Source organism: Polistes dominula, unplaced genomic scaffold (assembly GCF_049000335.1).
Source record: "Polistes dominula isolate Pdom_NZ unplaced genomic scaffold, Pdom_raw_medaka contig_373, whole genome shotgun sequence".
Taxonomy (NCBI): domain Eukaryota; kingdom Metazoa; phylum Arthropoda; class Insecta; order Hymenoptera; family Vespidae; genus Polistes; species Polistes dominula.
Window position 1 is genome coordinate 2,071,321 of NW_028300899.1, and position 12,049 is coordinate 2,083,369.

General features: G+C 40.1%; 1 protein-coding gene across 1 annotated transcript in view; it reads left to right on the forward strand.

The window, feature by feature from the left end:
* The window catches only part of kn (EBF transcription factor knot), a 129,909-nt gene that overhangs the window by 19,085 nt on the left and 98,775 nt on the right, over positions 1 to 12,049 (forward strand).

Sequence of the window (12,049 nt, forward strand, 5' to 3'; positions counted from 1 at the left end):
GATATATATTATATGTTTTCATATATATATTTAATATCGATAGATAAATATTTGCTTTTACCTAAGATAGATTTGTAAAGATTCATTTTATAGATTAATCTTAAGAAGATGATACACAACAAGAAACATCAAATGGTAATGTTAGAGAAATAGAAACCTAAGAGTTGGGACTGCCACTGCAGGAAGGTTCTTCTCGTTGAAGAGAGTGCATCCTCCCCGACCGTCTTGGCGATGCAACCTCAAGAGTGGGGAGAGACACGAGAAAGAGAGAGAAAGATGAGCAGGGGTGTACTAGGTTTTCAGAGCTATGTAGGTGGAATATCGCAAGGAAAGGCGCACAGTGGTTGCGCGTACGGCCACCAGGGGCGTGTCCGGTGCCGCCTTCGCAGCTGGCAACCCCCGTGAAATCCACCAACCCCCGACTCCCCACCCTAGACACGGGGCCACCTATGCACCTTAACTCTTAATTTGCAGGGACTACGCTCTTAATTGTAGAGTACTGCTCCAACCCCTGCACAGCACCTGCGCTCTACGATTTCTACGATGCTGCAGCCATACGATGGAAAATTCTATCTTTCTCTCTCTTATATATATATATATATACACACACACACATATACAAACAAAACTTCTTGTCTTTTTCTTTATTTCTACGTTGCCTGACGACAGATTTTAACTCAGAAGTTAGCGTGAGACATTTTATTTTTCTTCTTTTCCTTTTTCTTCTACGAAGTTACAAGGATCACGAAAATTCGTGTTGATTCGTTAAGAATGTCGAAGAAAATGGCTGAGATTTTAATAGAAAAACGATTTATGTCAAATAGAAGATTTATTTTTCTTTAAATATTTATATTTATATATAAATGTATATTTTCGCCAGTTTTGATATATTACAATGCAAATCGTTTATTACTGTTTGTTTGTTATACAGTTTTCAACGACAAACCACACCCGTATAACTCAACGATCTCGGCTTTTTGATACATTACTTAATACTGAGTTTTTCAAGTTCCAAAGCGAGAAGATATTCATCTTCATACCGTTTTAATATCGCCCAGCAAAACGTTGGCCCCCCTCTCCTCCTCGTTTTATCGCGCTTCTTCTCTCTCATCTTCTTCTTTTTCTTACGAGTCCTCTCTCCGAAAGTTCCTCTTAAGATTACTATAACCGTAGTAGCTATACGGAACTTTATTCGACGAAATAAAAAAAAAAAAAGAAAAGAAAAAGAAGAAAAAAAAAAGGGAAGAAAGTACAGAAAATACAAATAGAAAAAGATGAGAAAAAACAAACGAAAAAAAAAAAAAAAGTTTGCAATCATATCTCGGCGATAAAATCGATTCGAAGAAACGTGATCCTGAAGTAAACGAAGAATGAAGAAAGAAAAGAAATTTCATGTTTCGTAGAAGTTTCGCGTGGGTTTTTTTTCCTTTTCCCTTCCCCTTTCCCTTCCTCGCGCAGCAATGGATTCGTAAATTAATTATAATTTATATTTGTATCAATTTTGATAAAGGAACAAAAATATAGTATAAAGAAGTACGTTGACAAGAGAGAAAAAGAAAGAGAGAGAAAGAGAGAGAGAGAGAGAGAGAGAAATATAAAAACCGGCAAGAAGGTGACAATCGCATCTCGAGGTGCGAGACAGAAAAGCGCTACGTGTTCCATACTTCGGCGATAGAAAAATATACTCCTGCATTATTTAGGTTCGCGACTAAGGCAGGAGGCGTCTCCGGAGAGTAGGCGGGAAAGGCGAACACCGACGTCACACAGTTTCTATCTATCCATCTGCATATACTTTGAAGATGCGGAATGCACGAAGAGAAGATGATACTTCGCACGCTTCAGATCCATACTCTCGCTCTTTTACACCAAAAGCTTCGAAAGGAAGCACTGCTGTGTAAGAGGAATCGGAACGTTCAACCAACAAACATACATACACACATACGCAAGAAGAGGAGTCGCTTTACTTCTTCTCGCGAGGAAAGAAGAGTACGTTTCTTATGTGGCACGCCTTCGGAAAACTTTCGAATAAAATAATTCATACGGTTTTGCTGTTTTCGGAGCTTTGAAAGAAAGAAAAGCTAGAAGTTCTCAATGATATATCGACGAAGAAAGAGTATAGACTTTTTTCAAACTCCCTTTTCTATCTTTGGTGATATCATTTCTATCTTTTAGCATTGAGTTTCAATTTTGACGTCATCCGCGAGATAGTGTGGCACGTATGATAGAAAGATTCTTTTTTTTTTTTTTATAAAAATACGTTTCAACATTTCCCGTACACGATCGTAGTATAAGGGAAGATACGAAAGATGATAGTAAGGGATGGTATCGTGCGATTAATGGAATCGCGAAACCAATCAAAGTCTACCGGAAGTGAGAAGGCAGAGCGGTTAACCCCTCGTAATGGAGGTCAGCTCCTTCGGGGCCGGACTTTGGAAACTGGCCTTTCTCTCTCTCTCTCTCTCTCTCTCTCTCTCTCTCTCTCTCTTTCTCCATTTCTATATCTCTCTTCTTCGAAGGAGAAATAGGAGAAGACGAAAACTTGGAATAGTCTTCGCGAGGATTGTCACTTTGATTTCGCGCGAAGCAATTGAATCGTCCTAAGGGAAAATACGCGCCTAGTCGAAAAATAACTTACTTCGATTTTTCTTCAACGAAGATTATTAACGACTTTTGTCCGATACCAAAGAATTTTTTGGTTTTCTTCTTCTTTCTTCTTCTTCTTCTTATTTTCCTTTTTCTTTATCTTTTCTTTATGGAACCTTTGGACGAGGATTGACACCAAAGAAACAATGTTCACGGTTTTTACAATCACCGAAATGACTCGGAAATCGACCAAAAAGCGATAAATTCCTAACTGAAATTGTTTCTTCTTCTTCTTCGTAAGGGTTCTAAACCAGTGAGGAAGTCATAAAGGAGGAAGTAGAAGCAAGACTCGATATAACGACCACCTTGCGCACCGTAGATCCAACGAATCTAAGATGCCTTGTCCAGGATTTTATTGTTGCGGTGAAGTTATACGTCTATTCGGTAGCAACAAATAGCCAAGTGCGTCCTTTTTGAAAATCATTCTAGCCAGGTAGTGAAAGAATACGCTCAAAAAGAAACAGGATAGGACCATTGGGAGAATTATTTCAAATATAGATTTATGATTGTTTTATTGTTTATTCATACCGTTCATGGATTGATCATTTTTTATTACGATAATGTCATAATAATAACATATATAAAAATATGATACAACGATATAATGTTATGTGCCTAATTTATGATGATTGCAAAAGTATTTGGATACACGTGTGTACGCGAACACATTCAAAACTCGGTTATCACATTAGTTTATAATGAAAAGTCTAATGGCACACATCTAGTATACTCGAGTTAACTTTCCAAACGGTTACACTACGAGTCGTTTGAAATAGAGAAGGACCTTAAGCTCGTAATCGAGAAAGGTGAGTCTTCGGCAAAGCGCCCCAACGAAAAGCGCAAAGAGAGCTTAATGATTTACGGAAAGCGCGATCGAACTAGCACGATCTCGTGCGCGGAAGCATCGAGGACGGGTGTTCCCATGAGACGGTGTATTTTCGGAGGAAAACCGAAAGGTACGATAGGTCGAGCCACCGTAGGTACAAACCCACCACCCTCCTCCACCACCCCTTTTCATCTCATTTTCTCTCTCATACTCTTTCTCGCTTACACGCTCTTCTAGTGGAACTCTAACCGACCTTTTCAATTCTTCCTTCTCTTCCGTTTTCTTCCACCTAGCATCGTTCGTCGAGAGAGCGTAGTCACTGCTGCCAACTCTATTTATCAAATGTACGTTTAATTTTTTCGCGGCCGGTATAATATATCATCCTCCAACGTGATCCGTAGGGTCTGCTTGCTGGCATTTCTACGGACGTGGTAGGATTACGCTTCGAAGAAATTCTCTAGTAAAGTGGAAACGCGCGAATAAACCGATATCTAACTGTATAGCGATCGAGATAGAAAAGCTTTCGAAGGAACTTAAGGGACATACTTGAAAATGTTAAAATAATAAGAAGAAAGAAAAGTAACGAAATACGATAGGAACCACGTTAGCGAAAACTTATTTGGAAAAATGTTGACGTAACGATAGAGACGTTCGATGTCTCTTTTTGATGGCAACTCAATCTCGATGAAAATAGAACAACGCTTGGAAAAAGCAACCTAGCCTAGCACTTATCCTTTATTGAAAATGAAACAGAGTTACGTTGCAAAGTAAATGTATCCTGACACTTTCTATGTGTTCCTCGACATGACCTCTGACCTTAAGAGATCCAATCCTAAAAGATCTAATCCTAAGAGACTAGCTATAGATCATCGGATCCAAAATCGATAACTTCCGGTAACGTTCGTTGAAAAGTGTTGATTTCTCAGGCAGGCATCTTTCAACTCGGCATTCGTTTGGTGGTAGCTTCGACGATGGAACGAACGATGCTTTTCTCCCGTAGAGAGGATCGTATTAAAAGCGAAAAGGAAGGTTGCTCCTGTTGGTGGCAGAAGCTACGGTGACTGCGGCTCAGCCCCGAGAAATTATGGCTCTTGTCACGGCTGTTCATTTGTAGATGGAGTTTTTGCTCCCCGAGGAGGCTGCCCCAATCACGAGCCGCGGAAATTGCAGCCCCATCCCCCTTCCCTTCTCTTCTCTTCTCTTCTCTTCTACTACTTCGCCTTCCCACCCCCTCACGAAGCTTCGAGAACCACCCCTTCCCTTTTACTACTTCTCCCTTCCCTACTTCACCTCCTTCTCTTCCTCCTCCTCATCCGCCTGTTCCTCCTCTTTCTCCACTCTTCTCTCACTCCTACAGCTATCTCCTCCTTCTCGCAACCCTCCAACAACCTCTTCCACTACTATCTTCCATCGACGTTCTCGTCGATGTCTTTTTACGCCTCCGCGATCGCTGCGATTCTATTGACGCCTATCGTCCTCTCGTCTTTCCAAATGATTTATCGAAAATTGGAAAACCAACGATCGTCGATTGTCATTCGTTTTCCTCCATTCGCGAATTTCGATAAAAAAAATGACACATCTCTTACTCGAATCGTCTTATTTCTTTCGCATATTTTTTTATTTTTTTTTTTTTTTTTCAAAGATTTATCAAGATCTTTCATTTTTTTTTCTTTCTTTTCTTTTCTTTTTTCATTAATATATTTAAGTACTTGCTCAATTATTATTATTATATCTCATGAATTATACTTGAAAGAACAGGATCGTAATTTATAATGATTTTTTTTTTTAGTTAAAACGATTTGATCCTAACCCATATAGGATCGATCATTTTCATTCTCCCTCTCTCTCTTTTTCTCTTTCCTCTTTATGTCGTTAACCTCCCAGTAGATTCGCCACGCGTAATCTGCTGTAGAAAGTTAGCGAACGCGTTTAGGCAAGTCAAAACTTTAGCCACAAATACCCTGCTCAGTATGAGGGGGTAACCCGGGAGAGTATTGCGGAAACGGCAATCACTGCATCCGAAGCTTTTAACACAACGTAAGCTGAATCGAAAATGATTTCGCTAAGGCACTGTAAACGTGATACCACCTACCTACCACGTAATGATAGATAAATATTAAAATAATTTTAATATCGAATATTCGTTTATTTTACACATAAACGTATATATATATATATATATTGACTTTCGATAATTTAATTTATGAAATTTTCATTTTAGCGAAATGTATTAAAATTTATATTCTTTCTTTTTTTCTCTTTTTTTTTCTTATTCTCTCTTTCTACCGAAGCAGCAACATTCTCGTAATTAAGGTTGAACTTAGGGGGTGAGAAAAAGGTAAAAAGACGTCGCGAGGGTTTAGTCGGGATGGACGTGGAGGATCCATCACTAGGCGGTAACGAAGACATCAGCTGATGACACATTTTAATATCTTAAAACAGGCGGAAAAAGAAGAAGAGTAAGAGTAAACGCGTGCACGCGAGAGAGAGAAAGAGAGAGAGAGAGAGAGAGAGAAAGGAAAAGGAAAGAGAGAAAATGAGAAAAAGAGCAAGGAAAGGTACGCGACGGCTGTGGCTTTTTACAGAAAGCAACAAAAGATCGCGTCATGCATTATACTTCCGTTGGTTTTTTCGTGCTTTAGTCGAAACTCTCGAAGTATATACATGTTATACTGCTCTATACGTATTTACCCATACTTACGTACATACAGATACAAGTTTCTACAAGCTCGGTTGCGGCAGGAAAGAAAAAAAAGGCCGGAAAAAAGAGTAGAGGCCCTACGAAAAGAATCAAGAGACGTTGAGAGGAAAGGGGAAGGAATATTTCGCGGAGTAGAAGGCGACAAGCCAAGTCCCCAGGTGCCACCCGGAGAGCGATGATTAAGCTCGCATTTTAATCAAAGACCCGGAGTGAAAAGTCTTGTAACATGGAGATGATAGGATTTCCCGCTTGATAAATCAAATCGGTATTTTTGCCGTGCCAGTAATAACACATTTTTTTATCCTTCGGTGACGTTCGTCTTATAGTACCTTATCCTTATCCTTTCATCTTTTCCTATAAGTCCCCCCGTCCCCGACAACGTTCTCTTACCTACTATACCCTCTATCATTCTCTCTCATTCCTGTCCTCTTTTCAACTCACCCTATACTACTTTTCGTTCTCTTCCTCAACGCAGAAAACGGACTCGAGGACGACTCTTCGTTTCTAGTGTCAGAAACGAAACCGTCTTCCAACACCAGTGAATACGAGAACGAATTTCGCGAAGTAAATTATTATAACGGTCGGAGAAGCTAGTAAGCTAGTGCTTTACGACTCCCAACATTCTCGTATAGCTCCCTTAGCACTTCCCCTCTTTTACCTCTTCTACCTTCTTCGTTTTCTCCGTTCGTAGTAGATAGGTAGGTAGTAGTAGTATTGCGCGAGGTATGTAATACGCAAGGAGTACCTACAACCAACCGTTCGTCGCCATAATCCCATACATTATGCACGGACTAATGCCGTTCTTATTCGGAGAAAGTCGACGATATTCGCGATGGCTCTCCCGACGACCTCCTTTACGACGATATAATTTCATTTTTCAGATTTAAGGAACTATGCCCGCCTTGGAACGCATACAACAGAAAAAAGATTCAACACTTAGTCTTGTCATAACTTTTTTTATAATATATATATATATATATATACATATATACTTATACGTATTTCTAGTTTCCTTATATATATATATTGATCCAACGAAATAAAGTTATTAAATTCGATCAAATATATTCAAGGAAAAAATTCATTGTTAATCGTTTTTATCTAAGGATAAATTTGTTTTTACGCGTTACTTCGATGAACAATGAAAAAGATCGTTCGAGTTAGGAAAAAAAGGTAAAGATCAAGAGTATGACACGAAAAAGTATCGGGGAGAAAGGATACCTGCGTAGAAAAGGATACTGTGTTCTCAAAGGGGACATACCGGTGGATGATATTTTATTCTTGGCCCTTCAACTTCGTGTCTTGCCCTTTACCCTCCCTACTATTTTCTTTCTTCCTTCCTACCTTCCTTTTGTCTCTCTCACTCTCTATTTCCTTCTTTTTCTTTTCCCTTTTTCAAAAGACTCGATGCCGTTTTCGCCACAGCAACGTAAGTAACGCCGGCAAACAGGGCTCGCGGCCCGGTCTGATGGATTTCACGACTCCATGGGGTCTCCTCAATCCACGCTTCTTTCTCCCTCTCCCTCCCTGACCGCCCCGGTTTCTCACCACCCACGCACTTACACTCTCGTCCATACTTACCTAAGGATCACGCATCTTTTCTTCTTCATCCGTTTCAAACTAGTCAACATTTCCCCCTTTTTCCCTATATTCCCCCACCTTTTCCGCACCTTACTCCGCTTTTGTAACAAACAAAAAAAAAAGGATATTGTCTCAATTTACGTTTTCTTTTTTCTAATTCCATGGTGACGATAGTTTGGATATACTTAAATATTTGTTCATCTTGTATTTTCTTTTTCTTTCAAAGTTTACTTTGGTTAGGTTGAAATATTTGTTCGGTAGCGCCCTGGATTTAGATTCGCCCCTGTAGATTTTCCAGATCGGTGCGTACTTACGGAAACGTCGTCGTGGGGCGGTCAATAAAGCTGTGATACTGCCATCTTACCGGACGATCTCTCTCTCTCTCTCTCTCTCTCTCTCTCTCTCTCTCTCTCTTACCCCAAGACGTTACGACTACAAGAGAAGAAGAAGAAGAAGAAGAAGAAGAAGATGAAGAAGAAAGTATAAGAGAAATAGAGAAAGTGAGACAAGGAATGTAGAAGGAAGCGACCAAAAGACGTAACTCCGGTAAAATGGTGTGTGTAGGGTGGGGAAAAACTCTATGGGAAATTTAAAGAAGACGTAAAACCTTCCTCAATGACAAATCCATCGGTCGTTTCTCGCGGAATTTTCAATTATCGCGTAAATAAAATATATCTTGCATCTCGTCGACTGAAGATAAAACATACGATAAGACTATGAACTGAGATACGACACGAACAAAAAAAACTAACACCTAACCAAACCAAAATATTCACGATACTCTTGTTCAATTATTATTAGATGATACTTTTATCGAAGATATTTTGAATCGATATTAAACCTAAGAGATATCTAATAGTGTTTGTTGCAATTTTAGATTAATTACAAATGGTGATTTGAGTTAAGAATTATTAAAAAGGATAAATGAACAATTTATATGGTGTCAAAATTATTAATTATCAATTATTATAAATTTCATTACAGTATTATATCAGTAACTTGATATTATTATATTTTGTAAAATTTCATGTATTCTTTAAAATAAAACCTTGGCACTCAGGGCAAAACGCTCTAAATATGTCTGGCAGTCAATAGGTTAAATAGATAGATATCGAAGATAAGACAAATCTTTTTCATATTCTTCATCTTCTTCTTTTCTTCTTCTTCTTCTTCTTCTTCATTAGATACGTTGAAGTAACAAACAGCGACGACGACGACGACAAGGAAGAGGAAGACGACGACGACGACGACGACGACGACGACGACGACGACGACGTTGAAGTTTTTAATATTCCCCGTAAACAGGCAGCATCTACCTCTGGGACGAAGTTTGAATTAGCGGAGACATATTCATACGAGGAGTTTGCATCGAGGGTCGCTCCTCGGAGGGCACTCCGTCATCTCTCGCTACTTCTCGCTCGACTCGTCCCTCCTCCGTACTGTCCCATGGACACCCTCAGGGAGAGGGATGGTCATTAATTAAGACTTTTTGCAGACTGACCCGCACAAGTGGCAGCGCGAATGCTTAAAAAGCCACCCATCCAAACATATAGAGTTCACCTACCTGCTAGCACCGACCCGTCGTATTGGGGATACCCTTCTGGGTAGATACTTACTTGACGATACTGAAAGGGTTCACCCTATTTATTAATTTTTATCCGGAAACTTTTTCACTCTTATTTATTTCCACTTCGGCTCTCGCGACACACAGAAGAGAGAAACGTACACGTACTGCGCTGAAACTTTTTCATTTTACAAAAATGAACCCACCCATTCTCTTGTCCACCTTTTTTCCCTTCTCTTACTTTCTTTTATTTCTCTTAATATATTATAAATACACAAGCGATAAATTTGTCATTCGCTTAGATGGTTTGAAACTTTGAAAGGACCTGTACGAGATGCATACACGAGCTTAGAGAACGCTCGCGAGAGGAATTCCTCGGCATGTTAGTAGCAAATTGTTAAGGGATAGGGAATACCGTGTGCACGAACACGACATTCGAGGTGAGAACACTCTCTCCTACGTATTGCCCTCGCTCACGTATGCAAATAAGTTCTGGACTGGTCCGGTGAACCTTTGAGAGAGAACCAAATGCACATAGAGAGATCGAGAGAGAGAGAGAGAGAGATCGAGAGAGGCAAGACAGCGAAAGCAGATGAGAAATTAAGAAATCCGTTTCGTTTCTCAAATGGAACGTAGCCAGTGAAGTTAATTGTGGTACGCGTAGGTAAAGAGATATGGGAATTCCTACAAGTTACCTATTCTCCAGAAAATTAGTGAATCAATTAAAACAGACAAGTTGTTCATCAACGCGTATGAACGAAGACCATTGGTACGTTTACGTAATGCGACGTTTATTTTAACAAAAAGAAAAAAAAAATAGAAGATTCTCCTAGAATCTTTTCGTAATAAAATTTGAACTTTTGTCGATTGTCGAACTGTTGTAAAGAAAGAGGGAGAGGAGGAGAAGGAGGAGGAGGAGAAGGAAGGGTTTCGACCGCGAGATAGCCTTCACCCTCTCTCACTATCGCCACGGCCCAAACGAAACAAACAATATGTTAGCAACCCTCGACGATATTTCGAATTTGAATTTAAATAACTTGGCAGGATCGGCTCTGGGACTTTGGGACCACGCACGAGCGTTCCTCTTCGTTTCTCGCTCGTCCCTCCTCTTTTTTTCCTCTTCTCTTTCTATCTTTCCCAACGTTCCTCTCTCTTCCCCCCCCTACCACTCTTTCTTTCTCCTTCTTCCGTAGTATTATCCTTTTCTCATTCGTTGAGAGAGAGTCTCTTTTCTGTACGTGTCGGTGGTATTTGGCAGCAACACATGTACACACACATACACATATACGTCTTTAGATACAGGTAGATATACAGGAGCACGAAACTCGTGACTTATAAAGTCGTTACTTTTGCAGTTTCGCACGAGTAGGAAGGAGTTCGAGGACAGCTAGAGAGGAGCAGACGGTTGGAAGAGAAAGAGGAAAAGGCTTGGACGGCGAACGTATTGTTAATTTTTAATCGATCCAATATTTATAAAATCGTCCGGTCTCAGAGACTCGGCGAGATTTCCCCTGGTGACCTGACCAACTCTGCATCGCGGGTAGTTATATTGAAAAATAACCGTTCGTTGAAATGTTTGCATTCATTTCTTTTTTTTCTTTTTTTATTTTCGTTAGCTTTTTTACTATCGCCTCTGGTGTACTTACTCTCGTTTCTTTCTTTCTTTTATTTCTTTTTTTTTTTTTCCAAGAGCTTTTGATTAAAGGTCTCGTTGTCGATTGACTAGGAATAAAAAAAATATCTGACCAAGTAAAGAAATAAAGAAAGATTCGCTAAATACAATACTGGTGAGTCGGTAACTCATCCGTATGTATGTATGATGGTTCATATCCTGCATTATTCTTATTCCAAGATGAACCCGTCTTGCCGGCCGAGTTCACTTCCGTAAGGACATGCCGAGATAGGCGACGCTTCGCGAACCTACCGAGATATCAACGTTAATATTTGAGAATTCGGTTATCGCACGCTTAATATGCAAGGGGTTAATATGAAGGCGCCCCCCAGGAGTCGTAAGGTGGTGGCACACGTATGCTCCGGCTTATGCCAGAGTAACGTTACGTAACGTAACGTAACGTAACCCATACGTGGGTTTGCGTATACATACGTTCGCGCGTGGAACCACCCTTTACTTGTGAGTGTTAGAAAGAGAGAAAGAGAGAGACAGGGAGAGAAGTAGAGACGAAAGAGACTGAAATAGAAAGAGAAAGAGAATGAGAAAGAGAGAGAGAGAGAGAGAGAGTCAGGACCAACACTCGCTCTGCATATTTCATATTTATATTAACCTAATTAAGACATGTTGCCCCGCGGCTTAATGTAGATATGTGGAGTTTGTTTCTGAACTGGTATTCATTTTAATGGAATTTGTAATTAAATGAGCTATGCCGCGCCTCTTTCTCTCTTGCTCGCGTGTGCCATCGGGTCATCCCGTTCCTCCCTCTGGTCCTCCTTCAACATCTCCTCCTCACCGTCGTCAGAATACCGCCCAATCTCCGACTGGTTTTATTTCCACCCGCTTGTTTACCACGAGACAACAAAATTCAATTCGTAGTATCGAGAGAAAGAGAGAGAAAAAGAGTGTGTGCATGTGTCTGTATACCTGTGTGTTACAATGCACAAGTTCCAACGTAACATGCGAAAATTTCTTCCTTCTCTGGCGGTTTTTCTTTTCGAGAAAGAAAGCCATCGTGTCGTTCTCAAGTAAATTTGAAGAAAAGTGGATTCCTCGGAGAATAGA